General features: G+C 42.4%; 1 protein-coding gene and 1 long non-coding RNA gene across 4 annotated transcripts in view; one reads left to right on the plus strand and one right to left on the minus strand.

Annotated features, from left to right (window-relative positions):
* Positions 1–7226, minus strand: part of PALS2 (protein associated with LIN7 2, MAGUK p55 family member) — a 56999-nt gene extending 49773 nt beyond the window's left edge. For 2 of the 3 annotated variants that reach the window (XM_064167045.1, XM_064167046.1), the window contains exon 1: positions 7148–7226. The gene's annotated coding sequence lies outside the window, so the exon portion shown is untranslated. The remainder of the gene's footprint in view (positions 1–7147) is intronic. The other variant, XM_064167047.1, reaches the window with a different exon arrangement.
* Positions 7227–7709: 483 nt separating this feature from the next.
* LOC135187979 (uncharacterized) lies at positions 7710–13354 on the plus strand. The gene is made up of 2 exons (XR_010307525.1): positions 7710–8012; positions 13017–13354. It is a non-coding gene; the product is annotated as an uncharacterized LOC135187979 (long non-coding RNA).
* Positions 13355–13717: the final 363 nt, after the last annotated feature.

The following is a 13717-nucleotide window of genomic DNA, read 5'->3' on the forward strand; positions in this document are numbered from 1 at the left end:
AATTAATAGCAAGACCTAAGAGCATCATTCTGACAATCTCACTGTGATACAAACTAGTTTCAAAGACTTTATGAAGAAATAAGATGTGTGACCAAATGTGGCCTAACCTCATCTGCAAAAGAGACCTTTTCTAGGCACCAGAAGCTAAAGTTTTGAACAGTTAAAAAGAAATCACGTGAAATAATACCAGAGGCTTGGAATCAAGTATAAAACACTCACTTCTCTTGGAACTTTCAAATTCTTTATGACAAAATATCTTGAGATCTTCTACTCTATTAGGAGCCCAGCTGCTGAACAATCCACCCTTCTTTCTTCCATTTCTTATTCATCAGTATCAATGAAGTACTTCCATCTGAAGACTCATGTTCAATAGTTTTATCGTAGCTGTCCAGAGATTTCCTGAACTGTAATGGTACTGAATCTGATCTAAGGCTAAGAACTGTATGGTAAACTTAGCAAGAACTTCATGTTTCATTCTGCTGCTGTTTAGTTGGTCTGTGCTATTTGCAGAGCTGTTTGCCAAATCTTGGCAAACACGTATGCTTCAATTCCCAGATAGCAGACTCTATTTAGCAGTATCATACATGCTTTCAGGCCACAGCAAAAAAGATTCCAACAAACAGATCACAGCAACTTCCCCAGGCAATAGACTACTGGATGGGAGATTCACTTTTTTCATCCAATTACTAGACCCAGATTTGTACATTTATCAAGTTTTTGCTAGAGCAGATTCTTTTTAATGTATTTAGCTAGTTACTTGTTAAGTAGAACTGTCTTTTTTTATCACTGTACACTGCTCAGCACGCAGGCACTCATACAAAAATAGTTGGCTCCTGTCACACACGCGGAGCACTAAGTGTGACCCCGAGCACTTGCCCAGCTTAGATGTCACAGTGACACCGCTAGAGGGAGTGTTCGAGCTACATTTCTACTGCGAAACAGGATGGGCTCTGCTTTGCCCTTTCATATTTGACACTCGGAATTTGAAAATAATAAAATACAATAAAATTCTTCTTTGTCCACTTTTTAACAACACTCAAAGCCTCCTGCCCTTCTCACCAGTGCACACATTCAGTTATTCTCCCATTCCAATAGCAAGATTTCTAACAATGTCTTGCCTCCTAAGATGAACATCTTGGGAGCTGGAGGTGAAAGGTTGGGGGGACAGGGGATCCACAGAGGGATGGATAGATTTTTTTTCCTAGCTAACTACATGGCGAACTTAAGACACAATTCAACTGCCAGCTCTTCTACCTACTCTCCTACCCCCCTCCTAATATTTATTTTAGTGTATTTATTGTCTGTCCTCAAAACTACCCAAACATTTCTGCCTTCTAGCAATGGGAACATAAAATTGACGTGATCTCTGCAGGCAGCAGCAGGACAAAGGTTCTCAATTATCATTCAGAACAACTCAAGCAGGGTCACTACCTCTGTGTGACCAGCTAATGTTACACAAATGCTGTTCAAAACCCAGTAGAGTGGTTACCGTTTTATCATGCTTCCCAAAGAACAGTGACTCAAACGTAGTATGGTTACTTTATAGAATCACAGAAACATAACAGAATCGTTGGAGTTGGAAATGACCTCTAAGATCGAGTGCAGCCACTCTTGAGCCAAGATACCTACAGATAATCACAGCGCTGTTACTTTTTTATCTGTGCAGCAAGTGGGCCACCCCAGAGAAAGCTATGGAAAAATAAAACAAATAAAAAATGAAATCACAGAGCCAGTCTTAATATCACTAGTGTTTCACCTCATAAATAAGCTTCACTTGAACAATGTTTTAAATTCCGCACATAGCAATGTACACAAAGAATTTGTCCTCACAGTAAAGATCACATATGACAAATGCCAGTTACGTCAACCAACAGGCTTCTGGAAGTTGCTCAAACACATTGATTAAATCTATATGAAACAGCTTCACTGATCAAATTAAGCACTGCTCATCTCATTTTGCTACTGCTTACTGAATCTAGTGTAAGCAGCAAAACTGTACCAGTAGATTTGACTAAGTGCATGATTTGCATTGAGATGACTGTCTTACAGTCACTCTATAAACATTAAGTTTCACTTAACAGTTTCTCCCTGCTAGAATGTTCTTTACCAATGAATGCATAAACTGAACTTTCAGTTGTTAATTACACCTCCTCCTTCTGCACTTCTAGTGACCCAAAAAATGCAAGTGAAACTGTAGAAAGCAGTATGGTTACAATAAGCATCGTACCATTCAAGCAATTTCTGCCCAGCAACTGTGTTTTGCTACAACACAGTTCACAACACAACCCAAATTGCTGGGAAAAGTGAAATAAACTTTCACTCATTTCATTCACTAAACTGTAGTTTGCCTTCCAGCTTCAGAATTTCTGCTGTATAAGCAGTTTCATCTTGCCAAAAAAGACTTCTGTAAACTTCAACAGTGGATCAGGAAAGGCATGGAGTGGAATTTTAATAAGTTATGTAAAATCAATTGTAAAACATCAAACCAACTAAATAAATATCAACAACTTTTTATGTGACATTTTACATGCCAAACATCTCACAATAGTCACATGCATATTTCTGAAAATCATACTGGTAACTAATGAACACGGAATCAATCAAGCAATGCAATAACATAGTAAGAATGACTGATATATTTCTCTTTCATTCCACTACGAATTTACTTGAGTGCCTCCATAACTGCTGTTATTCTTAGGAAAAAGCTTTACCTAAGAAAGCTTCTCTTTTTTTACCCTCAGACTATTTACTCTCAATCTACTTTTCTCCATCCTGTGTTTAGGTATTTAAAACGGTATCACTTTAGCTTTTCCTTAATGGACATTTGAGCAGTGGGTGGAGACAAGACTCTAATTGAATACTAAAGCCAAACTCTTTGAGTAGCCACTCTTACTACAGAAATAGTATTTGAATGCTGACACTATCCCAGCAAAAGAGACTCAAAATGAACCATCTTAAAATAAAAAAATTAACTATTTTTCTTACCTCCTAATTTTCATTATTTCAACAGCATTTTGACAAACTGTTTGGAATCAAAAAGGCTTAAACCTATTCAAAATCAAGAGTTGTGTCTCCATCTACCGGAAAAATGAATTTAATTGAAATAGCAATTTGATTCTTTGAGATCTGGGTAAGCAAAAGCTGTAAGAGCAATGTTTTGGTTTCCTCCACCCCTATAAAAAAGTTTGCAAAAAACACAGACATCCCCACAGTCAGCATAGATTTCACAGAATTCCTGCTGTCAGTTGCTTGTCAGAATTCAAAACTAGTCAATAGTCTTAACATATCCAAGTAATTTCTTAAATAACATTTGTTGTTAGTAAATCTGAGATATCATCTGATTTCAGAATATTGCAGATTTTCACTATGCTTTCATGACACCTGGCCACTAACATTAAAACAAGCTCTTTAAATATCTGTGACATTTTCAATATGTAATACTCTTCTTTTTTTTTCAAGCAAAAGAGATCTTGAAAATAATTAAACAAAAATAAAAACTTTAAAAGTAGATGCTGTCTCACTTTCAAACTTGTATTGTTATTATTTAATGCAGGTTGCAATTTTGAAGATACTAATTAACCCAAAAGAGGACTTTAAATGTTTTGGTATGGAAAAACTCTTCTCCTAACTTCACATTTTCTTTTTTTTTCTTTATTCTAGTCTCCATTACTCTTTAAGAATGACATCATATGTAACTAAACAATTCAGGCTTGCTTTATTTTGAAAAAAGTGATTCTTAAGCCACAGGGCAGAACATTAACATCATGGGACTTTGCCTATCTTGTAGCAAAAGACAACAGTTTTGTTGTAGTACAACCTCAGATACAACTGCAGATATGAGCACGGAATCAGATACCACTTTGTAAAAAGTTTCTTAACTCCTCCTAGAACCCGAACCATTTCAGGTTAGAAAGACTTCAGTTGCAACTGTTCAGAGATAGCCAGTAACACCTTCTGTTCCTGTTGTTTGGTACTGCCTTCTAACTAGCACACACTTAAATAAAATCTTAGATCAGTTTTAAGCTCTGTAATAATCCTAATTTACTATTTATTCTGTAATTAAAAAGTCACACTGATACCTTCCTGTCAATGAAAGCACACCACTACATTGGTCTAATAGTGTCTGTGACTAACACGTCTGTATTTCACCATGCCTTTGGATGTCAGCCTAAAGTCACTTTTCCCCAGGACAAGTTTCTTACATTGTGGAGGACAGTAAAATCACCCCTCACAGACTCACTCTTAACTCCGCCATCATATTTCTGTGTAAATATGAAGTAGAATAACTCCAGCAGTGTCTGTGTTGCTTCACTTGCAGGGTATTTCCAAAAACTCTATTTCCCCACATGTGCAAGGCCAAACTGACACCAGTTTACCTCAGCGATGATTTTACAGAACATATACTGTGCAATTCCTACTGGTACAGCCACATTTTTGGCTTGTTGAGATTCTTCCTACACCTCAACTCCTCTTTTCCTCAGGCATGAGCATCTCAAGCCACGACAGGAAAAAGGAGAGAGAAAGAAAGAAAGAAAGAAAGAATAAGCAGCAAAAATTAAGTTCAGGTATATGTAGTATTGAGAACTCATCTGCCCATCCTATGACTCTCTTGCAGCAAATATACTTCCCTCACCTAGTAGCAGTCAGTCCCCTCAAACCACAACATCAATTCATCCTCTTTATGAGCCTCTGTTAATATGCCTTCATATTGGCCAGGCATGTTTTCCCTACTTCCTTTCTTTTATTTTCAAAAGACAAACCATACGTGATTAAGTTGTGATTTAAGCTAACAGTTTCCATTATCTGTTTAAAAAAAAAAAAAAAAGAAAAAAAGAGAAAAAAAAAAGAGGTAGCTCAGGAAAAGTCTACTGTACATGTTTTGCAACAGATCTACAACAATTTTAGAGTCTTTTTGTATGAACAGCTAGCCCACTGATGTATCATCAGGAAAGACATCATTGCACATGGGTGGTACAGTATATTTGTCAAGAATTTCCATAAGTAGCAGTTCTTCATAAGACTGGCTGAAACAGCAGTGATCCATAGGATGTGAAACAAATGCAAGCATTCAGAATTCTAAGAAGCTGAATATCCACACTTTTGCTTAGGTGCCAAGGGTTTCACAAAAAAAGTAACTACCTCCCCCCAAAAAAGTATCATAAACTCAACAACAAAGATACAATAAAATGTTTCATTTAGAAAACATTAAATGAAAAAACAGCAATGGTACCATCATTATGACACCATGCCTCAGTACTGCAGACTTTTGACAGCACCAATACTTTGAGAACAAATTAAGGAGAGCAAGATCATCAATTTCAAACATTTCAAGGGAGGGAAAAGGAAATTAGAGATTTACCTAAAGAGTACTTTAGAAACCAAATTTAAATGAGCTCAAACTAGACTTCAATTAGCAGCACTTCATTTAAATAAGAATTTTCTCCATGGCACTTTCAAGAAGAATTTTGTGGCACAGTCAAATCACATGTCAATGTGTTAAAAGTCAACAATTTAAGCCGAAATAAAAAGAAACACTATGATGCTAGGGTCAACTCAACCAGTTTAACAGACGCTTTCTGTTCAGGAGCAGTATGGTAAGATTTGTTCAAAGCCTTCTCTAGTTGGACATCTATTTATAGCTGCTCAGCCTTTCTACAATTTCTCACAGCCTCTCCTCCTCTCCAAGCCAAGTCGGGGAAGTTTAATAGATATAAACCCTGGGCCTTGTGCCACAAGATGGTCAGAAGATCTGCAACTCTCCTCCTGTAATCCCATGTGCAGTAAGACCAGAAGTAACCAGAAGAGAATGGTCTAACCCACACAGAAGCCAAACACACGGCATAAACCTTATCTTTCCCGGGAACAAATTCACTTAATGGCAATGAACCACGTAAGCATCAGAGACTAAGAAAAAGACACGTTTTGCCTGCCTCCTTCGAGCTACAAAGCAACAGCCTAAGCCAACTGCCTTAAAAGCCAGCTTTGACCCCTGGCCAGCAGCAATGTCATCCATACACCTTCGCACTTGTATTATAATGCTACTCCAGTACATTGTACCTTTCTCAAAGAAGCTAGGGGGCCGTCGGCTTTTATTCAGCACAGTTTCTGGTTAACATGCAATATCCACCACCCAGCCATGCATGTGCACGTCTTTACAAAACACTGATCCAGATGGGCTCTCTTTCACCAGCACCTCCATCAACAGCTGTAACATCGCAGTAAGAGTGCAGGTATTTTCCTGCATACGGAGCACGACGCCACAGGCTGAACTCTGCCACAAGCTCTGTACATCCTCGGTGCCTCTCCTACCACCTACTTGCGTGTAGTACTAGTACGGAGACCAAGGAGATGACAGCACTACTGGAAACTCCTGCCCACCCGATTACAACCACATTTTCTCCCCTTTCCCCAGTCAGAGGCAGACGGAAGGGGAGGGATGACTTCCTCGGGAAGAAAATAAGCAGGGAAAGGCCGGAGCAGAGATCAAGAGAGGAGGACTCACCCCAAAGGCAGATCAGATAATCCCTGAAAGGCGAGGCTGTAGAGGGGCATAATCGGGGAGGGAGGGACCTGGGCAGCGAAACCGGGGGGGGATAATCTAGCAGAGAAGGGGGGAGATAATCCCCTCGGAGGAGGCATGGGGGAGAAGAGGAGGATCGTGGAGAGGGAGGGGCGGGAAACCTGATAATCTCCTGGAGAGAAAATACCGGGAAGGGGGTGGGGGAAGGAGGGTGGGCGGGTTGGTAATCCGGAGCTGCAGATGAAGAGCGAGTCTCCCGGGGGCGCATCCGGAGGCGGGAGGAGGAGGGTTAACCCTCACTCTGGGGGCAAAAATCCCAGTTCCCCGACTCCGGCGCTGCCATGTTCGCTCCCCTGCAGGCCCGCTCGGCACCGGTACCTGCGGCGGGCGGCTCTTCCCCCCTCACGCCACACGAACACTGGGCGCCTCAGCCCCAGCTGCCGGAGCAGCGCTCCCCGCTCCGGACGCACGGCCTCGGGGGCAAGTGGGCTCGGCCGGGATGGCTGCGGGATCCCGCCTCCACCACCATTTCCCCGACGGCACGAAGTGAAGGAACAGAAGGCGGACGAACCCTCCCCCCCTACTCCGCCCCGCACACGCGACCTCCTCGCCGGTACCGCAACTTACCGGCTGGCACCGGCGGCTGCTCCCGGCCTCTCCTCAGCGCCCGCCGCTCGGCCCCATCGACGAAGCCGGGCGCGCGAGGCTGGCGGTTGGCGGAGGCAGAGCGCGAGCCAGAGGTGCCGCCGCTCGCGCCGCCGCTCCTGCCGCTCTGCGCCCGCCTGGGCGCGCGCCGCCGGCGTGGCTGTAGCACGCGCTCGCGCTCCTCCCCCCCGCACACACACACACACACACACACACCCCCCCCCCCCGCCTCCCTGGCGCGCGCGCGGGCTCCGCGGCGGTGGCGCGCGAGCACCTCCCCCGCCTCCAGGAGCACGCGGCCGGGCGCCCAGGGGGCGCACCCCTGCCTCGGCCCCCGCGCACCCCCTGCCCTGTGCCTGCGCCCTGGCCCCCTGCCGTGGCCCCCTGCCGTGGCCCCCCGCCCGCCCAGCGGCGGGCACCGGCGGGCGTGTGAGTGGGGGATGCTGCCGAGTGCGAGAGCCGCTGCGTGCCGGTGTACGTGAGAGAGCCGAAGCGCGTGTGACAGCACCTGCGTGTGTCTGTGCGTGCGAAGGAGGGAGCGTGTGGCTGCCCCGGGAGGGATCCGGAGGGTGTGAGTGGGCGCGGGTGTGCTCGTGGAAGAGCGCGTTGTGAGGGCGCCCGTGCTTGTGCAGGAGAGGGCTGCGGTGGGAGAGCGAGCGGTTGCGTGGCAGCCTGTATGTGTCCCCACGCTGGGAGCACGCAGCACACGCACTCCCTGCCGAGGTCTGGTATCGGTGTTTGCAGGAGCACGGCTGCACTCTCCTCGGCCCGAGGCAGGAGGGGACGCGCCAGCGTTGCACTTGGCACTGCCTCTTAAATCACCAAGTGCGCGAAACACTGGCGTAGGGTAAGCCGAATCTCTCACAGGGTAAGGGGGAGGGCGGAATTTCCCTTGATCCTAATAACACGTTAGACCACTGAGAGCCACTGGGGAGAAAGGAAAGGCAGAACTGTGTGGGGGTAGCGTTTGAACAGAAAATCCACTAGGCATTGATTTTCATTTTCACAAATTCAGATTGTACCTTTGTACCAGATAACAAACAAGCTTCATTTGCATTCAGCCCAAGAGATCAAAATAAGCAGCACAGACATGATGGGCATAATTAAAGAAATTGTGGAGCAGCAGCCAGCAGGTGAAAAACTTTCTTCGGATTGACCAATAAAGATACACCAAGTAAATAAGCTCTTGCTGTCCTCAGTTTAGGAAACCAGCATGTAAAATTCCTTTAGGAAGCATTTTTACTTACTCTTGAAATTACAGTAGCCACCCTGTGCCGAGAGAGAGCTTCACAAGCATGTGGAATTATGCATTTCCAGGTCCAAAGAGCTTACAGGCCTCCTGCAATTTCTCAGCTAAAAAAAAAAAAAGAAAGACCAAATTGAAAGTATTTTTGGTAATTTTCTTCACAAGACATTATCTTTTCCTTATTAAACTGGAAGTCAACGCATCACGAGGCATTCTAAGCTAAGTAATAGCATACCACCTTTTGGGTGTGTGCATCCCTGCAGCTACAATGGGAAAATAGGCACAGAAAATCCTCACTTTCAGAAAAATAACTCCAGGTCTTTCTCTCTCCTTTATCCTTCATTTATTTCTTGTGACGTTCTAATTGAAAACCTTTTGAACCAGAGCTGCAAGACACATAACTGTCATCTCATCCTGTATTTCACAACTCCACGTCATGTTGACTTCTTTTACAGTCCCCTCATTTGAGGAGACTGAACATTATTCTCTTAAGGAGTAAGGGTTGCAGCAATTGGTGCTGGAATCTTTCATGATATCCTGACTTTACCTTCGTGGCCAATGAAAGAAAATCACTTCACTGCAAAACTTAGAAGTTCCTTGTTACAGTCCAACTCAAAGCTTGAATCCAAACCTGTGAAACATGAGAGTCCCAATTTGGCTGTAATAGAAATACCTAAACACAAAGTACTTAGGCTGCTCCACAGCCTTTTGAATGTATTAAAGCCCTTCAGGGAATGTGTCCCAAATGCTCACACACTATTTTTTACTCACCACATAATCCATGTGACCCATTACAGTCAAAGAAGAAACAGAGATGTATTGTTTTAGAGAAGAATTTAGAAATTGGTGCTTATTGTCTAACAGAATTATCATATTCTTTTTACTTCACTACTTGCATTCTTATGCTATGCATTACACCAATGCCCTATCCAAGAATGGTCATCCAACTGATGGTGCAGTTCAATCTGATAGCTTTGCATCATTCCTGCAATGAAAAAAAAAACCCTACAGGTGTCTCTTATCCACTTAATGGTCAATTACTGCACTTCAGCCCAACCTCACCCTGTTCTCAATTTAGGGTAGAGAACTTGGACACCTGGCCAGTGCTGGCTTATGCTCCAGCAATTTCTGGCTAGTGATCATGGTCAGTGAGGCATGAGTTAGAATAGTCCCAAAGCCAAGTTGCTTTATGTCAGGGATTATCTCAGTGTCTAGCTACAGGATTCAGGGAGCATAAAGACTGTATGGTAGGTCAGCCTCAACCCTTGATGCTTTGGGGCTGATCAGTTAGTATTCGCTCGAACTGGAGTTTATGGCTCCACAGAGCTTTGAACTCTGCCTCTGATGATACAGATCTCTCACTCAAGGAAATTTCACTATTGAAGTCTGATGCTCCTCTGTAAAACTGCAGAGACTAGGATTGCTAACATGATACATCTCTGCTGGTGCTGCAGCTAACATGGTAGAGGTCTTGCTCCAGGGTCTTGGTTTTACTAGGATTCCTGATGTATAGAGTTATACCTAAACATAGAAGATAAAAAAATAAAGGAGAATGATGTTGTTTTCAGTCCTCCTGCAGTTCTGGGTGTACAAATGGAAAACAAACCCTGTAATCCACACCAGCACTGCCACATTTGCTACAGAAATGTTCTGCTGGCTGGTGTCAACTAGGAAGATTTTTTCTTTATCTTATGCCTTGCAGAATTCTGGGCCTGAATTCTCTGTTACTATTGTGATGTCTATTTTACTGGCAAAGTGAACAGACGTATGCATAGAAGAGCTGCTGCTTCTGGTTAGATCCTCTTTTTGTATTTAATTGTTCTGAGGAACAGATGTCAAGTACCTACAGTGAAGGACTTTGAGATAGTGCATGCTTTTTAATGAAACTTTAAGCTTGATTGCTGGCATACTTTGCAAGTCTCATGTCCTGTGTACTTTTGTTTACTGATGTATAACTTGGATAATTGGTTATGATCAGTCTTTGGACAAGAAAGTAGTCTAGAGTTCCATCTGTTTGATAACCCCTACAATATGCTGTCTTCATCACCTGATCAATTACAGACAATGAAGTATCAGCTTCTTTGCTGTGTGTACCACCATTTGGAAATCTTATGACAATAATTTGAATATATATCCTCTGGCATACCATCCAAGATCAGCATCATCAAAACAGTGAGGGTCTTTGTGATGAAGTTATTTGTGCCAAAGAAACGAGCTATGTCGTTGGGGGTTTTTGGTATACAATATGGTTTGATATCTTTACACACAGCATTACTCAAGATTTTATGCAAGCTCCAAAGGCAGCAAAATTGCATTGTTTTCCAAACTATCCCAAAGGAACTCATTGAAAGTTCATGTGAATTATTACAAACATTGAAAGTAAAATAAAAAGTTTTCTTTTTCATGGGGAGGTGAAATCAAAACCACAATAATTAGGAGAGTGTTGATTTGCATGGAAAGGCAATATGAAAGAGTCAAAGGAGACAGTACCTCCAGAGTTAAAAGGCTGTATGTCTAATTCCTCTGCTGCTTTTATCACTGAAGTCTGTTTGCGTGTGGAATTCAACTCCACATGAGAAGATAATCAAGGAAAATACTATGGCTTTATTTTTAAAAGGGGTGGATAATTTCATGGCAGCTTACAACATTGGTAACTGGGCAAGCTAAGATAATAAGGCTAATCAAATCTCACGCTTCACAGCACTAGTTCCCTGCAGGGTCAGGAAAAATCTTTCCACTGTATACAACACTATACAATTAGCAAGGTTATTATTGGGGAAGAGGGGTACAGCCTTCTAAAGCAACAACCTTTTACCAAGTGCAGGTCGGAGGCTGCACTTGGCCAAAAAGGTAAAGGAGTATTATTTTCTTATGCCACCTCTGCTCCTCTGTCAATGCTTTAGAATGTCAATAATTGGACTTGTTAAAATAAATTAATTTTTTTTAATCCTTTGAACATGATTACCCAGCTGCATTACTGACTCAAATCTATCAGAAACCCTTACACCTGTGACTTACATCCCAGTTCAAAAATAGCTGTCACAGGTGAACCTAGGAATGGTACTGATTAAGCTGTTGCAGGTTGCAAGTGCACAGTGCTCTCAGGTTAGGTCAGTAATGCTACAGAATTTGCTTCTCAGCAATGCTTTAGGCAGAAAGACATACTCCCAAAAGATGATCAGCTCTTAGCTAGGAGTTGAAATGACATGTGTTTGGAATAGTTAGTTGTGGAAGTACTGTTATTTTTCTTTAATTGCCTGAACATATTGTTGTAGGTGTTCTGTGTATATACTTGAATTCTATTTTCCATCAGTGTGTGCATCAGAGAAATTATATTAGCTGCAACTGAAAATATTTATCTATTTTTTCCTGCAAAATTTATGTTCTGTATATGAATGTGAGATTCCTTATGACGTGGTTTGCGTTTTGGTTTGTTGTTTTTCTTTACGAGGGAGAGGAAGCACAATAACAGAAAATCATCCTTTCAAAACTCGTATTAATGAAAGATCTATTTCTATAAGGTATACCCCAGGGAAAAAAGTGCTTCCTTGAGGCCTATCTCAAACTTAGTTCTCTTGAATGTATGTTTTCAGGTGACCTAGTGTTTTGCCTTGCTCACAACCTATGTGCATTTTTAACTCTTAGCCCATGTAATTGTTCAAATCTGGGAAAAAAAAAACTAAATTTTGAGATTTGGGTTAAATGACAAAAGAAAAAAAAGTCTAAAAACATGAGAGGAGCTCAAATAAAGATAATTTATTCACAGGTGCAGATTTATTCACAGGGGCAAAAGTACTAACCTTTCTTACATAAAGAATATTCAGCTTTCTTTTGCTAGACTGCATGACCATGAGCTGTAGAAGGTTCAGTTACATGAAGTTGAATTAAAAATTGTTTACTCCTCATGTTTGAATAACAAGTTTAGTAAAGGATCTACTTATCTACAGTACCATCCTAAATAAAGAGTTAGGCACGAAAGATTCATAGTGCTGAACAGTGAAAATGTGGGTCTGCTGCTGAACAGATTAGGTGATTTTGTGACAACTGACACAGCTGGTTTAGGTGCTCAGTGTCTTCTTTTCCTCATTCTACACCAACAAGCTCTACCGGGCCTTTGTTCAAGGAGAGGTACCATCAGTTGATGAAAATTATGACATAAGTTACTTGTGAGAACTCAGCTCATGTAAGTCATGGAACTAGATAAATTACATCGAAGAGAGATGAGAGTGCTGGCTAGTAGCCTTACAAGCTTTGAGAACTCACAGAGATCAAAGGAAGTCCCTAATGACTGAAAAAAGGCACCCATCTTCAGAAAAGCCTGACAGGATGATTTGGGAATCTATGGGAGAGACAGCTTCACTTGGGTTCCTGGAGCAAGTTATCTTGGAACACATTTCCAGGCAAATGGAGAAGGTGACTGGAAAAAGTCAGCTTGGATTTACAAAGAATAAATTGTGCCTTACCAACCTGAATGCAGTTTCTATGGTAAAATGGTTTGTGGATGAGGGGGGTGCTGTTGATGTCAAGACTGTAGCAGGGCTTTAAAAACCTGATAGACCACAACAAGGCTTTTGACACTGATTCTCACAATGTCCTTTTACCCAGGTTCATGTGTTTCAGTCCAGATGAGCTAGCATATGGATGTATTGGATGTCAAGCCCAGAGGACAATGGTTAATGGACTGTGATCTACCCAGAGGCTCAGTAACAAGGGTAACAAGTGCCACAGGAGGCTGTCATGGAACTTGTCCTGATTAACTTCCTTAACAATGACCTGGAGGAGACAGCAGAGCAATGGTTGCTCAGATTTGCAGATGATAACAGGTTGGGGTATAACTTAACACTTGTTAGACCACATTAAAATACTCTCTTCAGTTTTGAGACCCCCAGTAAAAGAAAGACATTGAATAAACTGAAGCAAGTTCAGCAGATGGCCACCAAGATTGTTTGGGGCTAGAACACTTGGCCAGTGAAGAGACAGACAACTGGATTTCTTCATCTGGAGCAGATATGGCTTTGAGGGTGAAATAATAAGAGCTTGGCAGTACTTAAGAGGGAGTTATTAGGAAGATGGAGCCAGGCTTCTCAGTGGTGCATGACTAAAGGTTGAGAAACAAAAGACAGATGGAATCAAGAGAAATAAAGAAAGCCTTTTTCACTGTTGGGAGGCAGCGGAAGCATTTGCCAAGAGAAGTTGTACGGTATCCGTCCTGGGAGGTTTTCTAGACTCAGCTGGGTAAAGCCCTGAGCAATGCAGTGTACTCTTATAATTGTCCTTTCTTAGGCTATGAGGCTGAGCTAGAAACC

This window comes from Pogoniulus pusillus, chromosome 28, assembly GCF_015220805.1.
Source record: "Pogoniulus pusillus isolate bPogPus1 chromosome 28, bPogPus1.pri, whole genome shotgun sequence".
Classification (NCBI taxonomy): Eukaryota; Metazoa; Chordata; class Aves; order Piciformes; family Lybiidae; genus Pogoniulus; species Pogoniulus pusillus.